Source organism: Brassica rapa, chromosome A02, assembly GCF_000309985.2.
Source record: "Brassica rapa cultivar Chiifu-401-42 chromosome A02, CAAS_Brap_v3.01, whole genome shotgun sequence".
NCBI lineage: Eukaryota > Viridiplantae > Streptophyta > Magnoliopsida > Brassicales > Brassicaceae > Brassica > Brassica rapa.
This window is the reverse complement of record NC_024796.2, coordinates 19,461,158-19,470,800: the sequence shown is the minus strand read 5'-3', so window position 1 is coordinate 19,470,800 and position 9,643 is coordinate 19,461,158. Positions and strand designations below refer to the sequence as shown.

The window sequence follows — 9,643 nt, the reverse complement described above, 5'->3', positions numbered from 1 at the left end:
GGAGTCCTAGGCGAGGAGCAGAGGGGAGAACTTTTTCAGAGCAAACTTAGCACTTAGAGCAATTTAGGCAATTTTCCGTTTTTGTTATTTCGAGCTGCGACTCAATTAGGTTTAGCCGTCTTAGGGTTGCTAAAACTAGGAATCTCGCCGACAGCTCTCGAGCCCAGGCTTATACCTTGTTGTAAACGCTCATACGCAGATTCGGAATAAGATCTTCTTTGCTCTGTTTTCGATTTCTTATTTTTATCGTTGTTGTTCTCGTGTTCTGATTGCTTGACGTGTGGTAATTAACAGATATCCGGGTCCTCTGGGAAATTAGGGTTTTCCTAGTTTTCTTATTTAAACCGAAATCGACATTGCGAATTTTGGTTCCCACACATGTCATGCATGCAACAAATATGCATCTATAGATATTATAATCTCCAACACTTGAATAGTGGCCCTGCATCTAATATCATTTCCAACCAAGTTACATTTACTATTTGCTTCGCTTGTTACTATTGCTATTTCATTTAAACATTTACAACTCTTAGAATTAATAAACACTAGATTTAATTGTTCACTAGCTCCTTGTGGATTCGATCCCTAAGTACTACATCTGAATCTCTTTTGATGAGAGTAACACTCCTTAGGATAATTTGAGTGGTATCAATCCTACCTAGGGTTATGGAAGACCATCTGGGTCGGAAGGTGGAGACTTCCAAGGAGTCATTCACTTATGTAGATTGTTCTCAGAGGAGCTCAGGAGGAATTGTAAGAGACCTAGAGGTGCAGATTTGTAATTGATATCACTCAAATTATCCAAATGAGTGATTTATACTCTCTCAAATAAGAGGTCGAGTTGTAGTACTCAGGGATCGAATTCACAGGGAGCTAGGGAACCAATTAGATCTAATAGTTATATGATTAAGCTAGGTTAATAGTTTATAAAGCAGTAAATAAAGCAGTAAACAAGTTGAACAAGAAAATTATTCAGCTTGGCAGAGAGTTGTTTGACGGAATGATGGTTTGCTAGATCTAGAGTTTCTATTCAGGTAATCAGGGTTATAATGATATAAAGGCTAATTGTTGCTTGCAAGATATTATAGAACTCAACTGGGAGTACAAATCTAACAACTTCCGTTGTATAGACAGTTTAATATCCAAATCTTGGATCTCAACTCTTGTTTATTGATCACAACAAAGTGTCGATCGATTATTCTATAGGAATATCGATCGATACACCTATCAGTCAATTAATCTATTGGATCATCGACCGATATTGCTTCTAGCAAGCTTTACGATCGGGTTGAATATGTGTTCACTAGGGTTCCTAAATCAACTCTCGTATGTTTCTAGCATTCCTACCTCAATAGAATTCAGTTCAGAGAAAAGAAAAGATCAAGCGTTCGCAATTGTGCCTAATGAGTCTAAGATCAGGGTTCTAGTTCATGACTCTAGAACACAAGCAGTAAGAACAATCCTATGATGAATATCACAATTTAGCAGTTCTATATTTCGGGTTAATCCTTCATAACCTATATGAATCCTAAACCTAACAGGTGGATCTATTCATACATGAAGTTTGTCACAGAAATCATAGAAAGAATAGATGCAAAAGCATAAATAATATAAAACCAAAACCAATGGAGTTTCAGGAGAACTCTGATGGAGTTCTTCCCTTCTCTCCTAACTAAGAGAAACAATAGAATAAAGCTTAGATAGCGTGTAGCCGTCAACAATGGCTTATAAATAACATAAATAAGGTTTCTAGTCGTCCAAGGGTATTCTGGTAATTTTGGGTTGCTTCTAGGCTTCAGTGGTCATAAAATATGCTCAGCCCATATTCTGGCATCACTGCTGTTTCATCGATCGACAGTCCTTGATATCACTCAAATTACCCTAACGAGTGAATTACTCTCTCAAATAAGAGGTTCAATCGTAGTACTTAGGGATCGAATCCACAAGGAGCTAGGAAACCAAATAGACTATAGAAATCAAAGTTAAGCTAGGCAAACAAATTTAATAGGTAATAAATATGAAAACAGTAAATAAATTAAAGCAATGTGAACAAAGTATTTGTTCGATTGGTTGATTGAGGTTGTAAAGAGTTAGGAGAAATAGCTAGACCTAGGGATTTATCAATCAAGAGATTCAAAACTACAATTCAAGGATGCTAATGGTTTATAGATTAATTCTAGAACTCGATTTTAATAAGTAAGAAATCCAGCTTTCGCATGCAATTCCTAATCAGATGTCTAAGTCTAGTCTCAGCTGTCGCTTGTTGACTTGGAGCAAGTGTCGATCGATGCTATGGCCTGAGCGTCGATCGATACTTCCTTAGACAAGCATTAATGACCTAATCGATTTAGTTCAACTAGATTCCTAGACCAACTCTCGTATGCGCTTAGGTATCTAATCAAGCAGAGTTCGGGTTCCGTTAATTGATTGAACTTTCGTGCCTCTCAACTATCCTATGATTTTAGGTTCAAACAATTAGTCACACTATCATGCTATTCTAACTATTCCAGATCCTAGTATTACAAATCACCCTGGTGTAGAGATCTATAGAAAACCTAGCAATCCTAATTGATTATCAGTTTGACATTATGCATGAAATCCCTAAACCTAACAAGATGAATTACTCAGACATGCAAGCAATAACACAAATCATAGTTTGAATAATATAATAAATAAGAATCAGTGATAAAACCAATGGAGTTCCAATCAATATCTGAAGGAGAATTGATCTTCTCTCCAAACCTAAGAGAAAACAATAGAATAGGATAATAGAAAGCGTGTAGCCGTCAACAATGGCTTAGAAATACATAAATAGGGTTTCTAGTCGTCCATGGGTATTTTGGTAACTTGGTGTGGCTTCTGGGCTTAAAACGGTGTTGAAATATGCTTGGCCCACGTTCTGGCATCCATAACGATCGATGTCAAGAGTTCTGCATCGATCGACATACGTTCCTCTTCTCGACAGCTTCCTCTCCCGAGGCAGACTGACCACTCATCAGTAAAATGGGCATAACGTCAGATACAGGATGCTGATTGACATCAAACCGGTGGAATTGAAAAGCTAACTCAAATCTATACCTCGTGTAAAAATGTGAGCTCAATCTAACGGTCGGAATGTCTCCATCCATAGCTACACATCTCACGCGCCTGTGCAGTTCTGCACCTCAAAAGACTCCAAAATCACCATATTTCTCCAAAACGTATCTTAACCTGTAAATACTCTAAATAGACTCTATATAGTGGTAAATATATATTAAAACACTTATAGACCATGGCTAAAAGTGGATAAAATCCATGGTCTATCAACTCCCCAGACTTACCCTTTTGCTTGTCCTCAAGCAAAACAAACGGGTAGTCTCTCTGAAAGTGGTTTGAAAATAGCAGGGACTCACATGATTTAAAACTTAGAATCATCACCTCTACAATATTGCAATCCACATCTAAGAAGTCCTAATCACAAAAGCACATTATACCATATCCTAGCTTAGCAACCAAATTAACCTAGCCAACAACTTAGCAAATCATGTCTGACATTCCCTCTACCAACCTCATTTCTTAACATAAATAAAAATGCAGGCTTTACCTTGCAAGTATCGATCACAAGATGCAAGAATTTCAAACAAGTATCTGGATCTGCAGGTAAAAGTTAGTTCCTATCTTGTCTTTCTACTAATTTCTCTCTTTAGTCTTAGTTTGTTTCTACTGTAAGATCATTGACCAAGATTGGACAGGCTTCCATGAATCAAAACTTAATGGTGGTTGCCACCAAGTCATATTCTCTTCTTTTTGACCTATATCCAAGAATTCATTTGAATCGAACCTTGATGATTGCCGCCACCAAGTCCCGTTCGAATTCTTTTTGTTGGAATCCTTATGAAGCAAGACTCAATGGTTGTAGCCACCAAGTCCTGTTCGGATTCCACCTAACTAACACCTATATATATATATATATATTTGTATTTTTCTTTTCTTTTTTTTCTTTTTCGTTGTTATTTATTTTATTTTTTTGTAAATAAATATCTCTACCTATAATTCTAGGGTCGAAATAGAGGGAGAAAAGGTGATAAATCTACACAAGGCTTTACCTTCCAGACTTGTTTGAAGAATCCTATCTCATGTATACCAAGCCCCAAGACAAGCAGTTGTGTCAGGTTTAGTGTTGGAGGTCAGCTTTGGTTCCTTTAAAAAATCTCAACAAGTGTGAATAGTTGACAGGTTGATCCACTTTATTATCTTTAGTACTATCTTCAATCAATAAGTCTAGAATGGTGTTAAAGAGTGGTTAGATAACAAGTAAAAATCTAATAAGTTCATTATCCCCTTCTTGACTCAATAAAACTCTTTTGAAAACATTTTGATAAGACTCATGAACACACTAATATCATTAAACATCCCCCAAGACTTAAATTAGACTGTCCTTAGTGTATATCTAGTCGTACTTATGGTGATCAATTAATTAGAAGTACTCAATTTAACAAGTTAGAACGATGACCTGCTCAGTGTCGATCGACATAATGAAGTGACAATCGATCGTTGTTGATGAAGTGATGTTGACTGATAGCGACGTGGTCTCATCGGTCGATAACTATAGCAATCCTTTGACACAATGAAGAGACAATCGATCGATGGATCTGAAGTGATGTTGATCGATATCGAGCTGGTCTCATCGGTCGATGTGATGAGGTTTCTATCCATAGCAAAACATCTGACGCGTCGATGCAGCTCTACGCTCAAAAGGCTCCAAAAGATACCAAAATCACCACTTTCCTCCAAATCGTCCATGAACCTGTAAATACTCTAAATAGTTTCTATATAGTAGTAAATAAATATTAAAACACTTATAGACCATGGTTAAAAAGTGGAGTAACCGTAGCTTATTGGTTAAGGTTTAAAAGCTTCTAAGCCCAGATCTGGGGGTTTGAACTCCGGACTATGTAGATTACATGAAATCCAGGTTTCTAGTCCCGGAGAGAACAATTTATTGATGAAGGCTACATAAGAAAGGTTTACAAGGAATCTTCAACATGGTGCAAGTAAATCTGGTCAGGAATGAATCTTCATTGGACGGCTCAGATGATGCAGTTAGGCGTAGATCTTCAGAGGGCAGGTAGTATTGTTGGTTGTCGAATCGTCTATATAATCTTTCTCATAAATGTAAAGTCATAATAAATCAGCGTTTTAAAAAAAAAGACAATGGTTAAAAATGGGTAAAATCCATGGTCTATCAACTCCCCAAGACTTACCCTTTTGCTTGTTCTCAAGCAAAACAGACGGGCAGTCTCTCTGAAAGAGGTTTAAAAACAGCAGGGACTCACATAATTTAAAACTTAGAATCATCATCTCCACCATATTGCAATCCACAAAGCACATTATACCATATCTTAGCTTAGCAACCAAATTCACCTAGCCAACAACTTAGCAAATCCTGTCTGACATTCCCCTCTACCAACCTCATTTCTTAACATAAATAAAAGTCTATTTACCTTGGGAGTATCGATCACAAGATGCAAGGATTTTCAAACAAGTATCTCGATCTGCAGGTAAAAGTTAGTTCCTATATTTTCTCTTTACTAATTTCTCCCTTTAGTCAAAGTCTGCTTCCATAGCAGGATCATTGACCAAGATTGGACAAGCTTCCATGAATCAAGCCTTAAAGGTGTTTTCCACCAAGTCATGTTCACTTCTTTTTGACATATATCCAAGAATTCATGTGAATCGATTCTTGATGATTGCCGCCACCAAGTCCTGTTCGAATTCTTTTTGTTGGAATCCTTATGAAGCAAGCCTTCATGGTTGTAGCCACAAGGTCATGTTCGGATTCCACCTAACACACACATATATATATCTATTTCTTTTTCTTTCTTTCTTTTTCGTTATTTAAAAAAAAGTAAATAAATATTTGTACATGTAAATCTAGGGTCGAAATAGAGAGAGAAAATGTGATAAATCTACACAAGGCTTTACCTTCCAGGCTTGTTTGAAGAATCCGATCTCTTGTATACCAAACCCAAGACAAACAGTTGTGTCAGGTTTAGTGTTGGAGGTCAGCTTTGGTTCCTTCAAACAATCTCAGCAAGTGTGAATAGTTGACAAGTTGATCCACTTTAGTATCTTTAGTACAGTCTGCAATCAGTAAGTCTAGAATGGTGCTAAAGAGTGGTTAGATAACAAGCAAAAATCTAATAAGTTTATGATCCCCTTCTTAACTAAATAAAACTCTTTTGAAAACATTTTGATAAGACTCATGAACATACTAATATCAGTAAACATCCCTCCAGACTTAAATTACAATGTTCCCAGTGTATATCTAGGCAGAGTTATGGTGAGAAATAATCATAAGTACATAATTTAACAAATAAGAACGATGACCTGCTCACTGTCGATCGACACAATGCAGTGACAATCGATCGTTGTTGATGAAGTGTTGTCGACTGATAGCGACATGGTCTCATCGGTCGATGGCTGGAGCAATAATTCGACACAATGAAGAGACAATCGATCGTTAGATATGAAGTGCTGGTGATCGATATCGAGCTTGTCTCATCGATCTATGTGCGGGGGAATCGTCTATTCGGATATCCTTATTTTACTTTTTTTTAAATAACTAACTAAAACACAATATTCGCACTGTCGATTTCTGTTTAAATAACGAAAGTACGAAAGCCCTAATTTTCCACATGCCAAGCAGTCAGAACAAGAAATAAAGACGATAAAATATAAGAAATCGTAAAAAAAGAGCAAAGTAGATCTTTTTATGAATTCGCGTTTGAGCGTTACAACAAGGTAAGAGCCTGGGCCACGAGAGCTGTCGGCGAGATTCCTAATTCTAAAACCCTAAGACGGCAACAACCTAATTGAGTCGCAGCTCGAATAACAAAAACGGAAAATTGCCTAAACTGCTCTAAGTGCTAAATTTGCTGTGTCCAAAACTCTTCTTTGCCTCTCGCCTATGACTCCTTATATACTCGCTCCTAGGTCGGTTTTTGCTTTTTCCCTTCTGCCCTTAAGCCGTCATAGCATAAAAATAGAGATATTCTGTTTTTATCCGTAATTATCCTCAAAAATTTAGTATTTATCCGCGGAAATTTGAAATTTATCTTTCCTTTCGAACCAAGCCTAAACCGTCCTACGGTTTACGGGCTGTTGGTTAAGAAATCGCAAGTTGGGCCTCGAGTCATGTCTTAGGTCCCTTTGGGCCGTCTTTTGACTCGTAGTGTTTATTACGGCTTCTTTCGATAAAGAAGGAACTTTCCACGGTTTTTACCGTAAAGTTTGATTGATGACTTCGAATGGCAGAAAACATGAGACGGGTTCGCTGTGGTCTTCGGGAGACAGCATCGAAGGATAGACGAGCACACATGGATTTGTGTCGTATCAATGTTTCAGAGGAGCTCGGTCGCTACTTAGCGAACAAACGGAACGCACGCTCGGTTGCTACGTAGCGACTGAGCGGGACTTGCGCTCGATCGCTTCATAGCGATCGTGCGACCTTATTTGGGCTTTCCTCCAATGTCTCGTGTGTTGGGGTCAAAAATGGTTACGACGGAATTACCACCCGAAAATCCTCGGAGATCGTATTTCCGAAAGAGTTTTTACGAGGTTTTTACGAAGAAGTATCCTTTGGGATTCAAACCGAACAAACCAAGCTCGGTCGTTACGTATACATGCCGTCCGGTCGCTACGTAGCAACCAAACCCGAGCCAAGCTCGGTCGCTACGCAGCGACCGAGCGATCGTCCTGCTCGGTCGCTACGTAGCGACCGAGCTCGAGCTAAAGCTCGGTGGCTACGTAGCGAACGAGCGATCGTCCCGCTCGGTCGCTACGTAGCGACCGAGCTCGAGCCAAAGCTCGGTCGCTACGTAGCGACCGAGCACTCGTCTCGCTCGGTCGCTACGTAGCGACCGGGCTCGAGCCAAAGTTCGGTCGCTGTGTAGCGATTGAACCTTTCTGAACATCGATACGATACCAGTCCTTGCATTCTCGTCAAACCTTCGAATGCTATCTCCCGAAGACCGTAGCGAGCTCAGTCCATGTTTCCCGCTATTCTAATTCATCGATCAAACTTCGCGGATTAGAAACCGCGAAAAACTCGTAGTAAACGTGTCGAGTCGGAAGACGGCCCAAAGGGACCTAAAACACGACTCGAGGCCCATCCTACGATTTTTCCTAACCAAAAGCCCGTGAACCACAGCATGGTTCATGCTTGGCCCACGAGGAAGGATAAATGTCAAGTTTCCGCGGATAAATACGGAAGTTTCGAAGATAATTGTGAAGATCGGGAAAAATGGAATATCTCCATTTTTATGCTATGACGGCTTAAGGGCAGAAGAGTAAAAGCGTAAACTGACCTTGGAGCTAGTATATAAGGAGTCCTAGGCGAGGAGCAAGAGGGATGATTTTTCCAGAGCAAACTTAGCACTTAGAGCAATTTAGGCAATTTTCCGTTTCTGTTATTTCGAGCTGCGACTCAATTAGGTTTAGCCGTCTTAGGGTTGCTAGAACTAGGAATCTCGCCGACAGATCTCGAGCCCAGGCTTATACCTTGTTGTAAACGCTCATACGCAGATTCGGAATAAGATCTACTTTGCTCTCTTTTCGATTTCTTATTTTTATCGTTGTTATTCTCGTGTTCTGATTGCTTGACGTGTGGTAATTAACAGATATCCGGGTCCTCTGGGAAACTAGGATTTTCTTAGTTTCCTTCTTTAAACGGAAATCGACAGTTTGAATTTCGGTTCCCACAGTTTGGCGCTAGAAGGAGGGGGACTTACGGATCAATCTAACCCGCAAAAGCCACACACAATCTGACATGTCAACCAACGACGTGGATAACGTGCAAACTCCTCTTAATGGAGGCAGCGGCACCGATCTCCACACTCCGGTAGCGGACGTATCCGCGGCCAACGCACAAGCCAACGCCGCGACGCTCGAGGAGTTCAAAAAGATGTTCGCCACCTATGAGAAAAGGTCGGAAGAACAGGATAAGCTCGTGAATACCTTGACCAAACAGGTTGAAACCTTAACGGCAAGGACCCAAGCTATCCGTCCCCGCGGAACAACCAAAATCCGCGGGAAAAGGCTCGACTTCGCCACCCCACTCGATAGAACAGGACTCGCGCGGGAACGACCTTCTGGTCAAAACCCTAGCGAGAAATCTCCCGTCGAAAAGGGGAACCCTGAAAATCTTCCGCCCCCTGCAAAGGACTCGGAGGATAACGAAGCCGAACACATTGATCTGGATCCTAGGGATGTCTCCAACGACACCGACGAGGATGTCGACAGACATCCAAGAAGGACCAGAAGCCGATCCGCTCGGGAAGGCTCCCCGTTCGAAAAACCAATGACGGAAGAAGAAGAAGTCGCCTATTGGAACAAACAAGAGGAGCTGGCCGAACGGCAAACCAAGCTCACTCGCAGTAAACGCCGACAGGTTCGGAAATCCACTGACGAGGCATCGGATATCCGCGACTACATCACTAAGACTGCGGCAGAAGTGAGAGCCGTAAAGTCTCAAATCCATCATGCTACTAGTGCTGCCCCCGAGATCGATCGACTGCTGGAAGGAGCTCGAAAGACCCCCTTTACCAGTCGCATTTCGGACATGAGGGTGTCCGATCCGGGAAAGATCAAAGTACCGAAGTAC

At 40.5% G+C, this 9,643-nt stretch overlaps 1 long non-coding RNA gene across 1 annotated transcript; it reads right to left on the bottom strand.

Moving 5' to 3' along the window:
* Positions 1-498: 498 nt before the first annotated feature.
* On the bottom strand, positions 499-7,669 carry LOC117132044. The gene is made up of 2 exons (XR_004455457.1): positions 5,484-7,669; positions 499-3,583 (listed from the first exon to the last, which is right to left on the bottom strand). It is a non-coding gene; the product is annotated as an uncharacterized LOC117132044 (long non-coding RNA).
* Between the last annotated feature and the right edge of the window lie 1,974 nt (positions 7,670-9,643).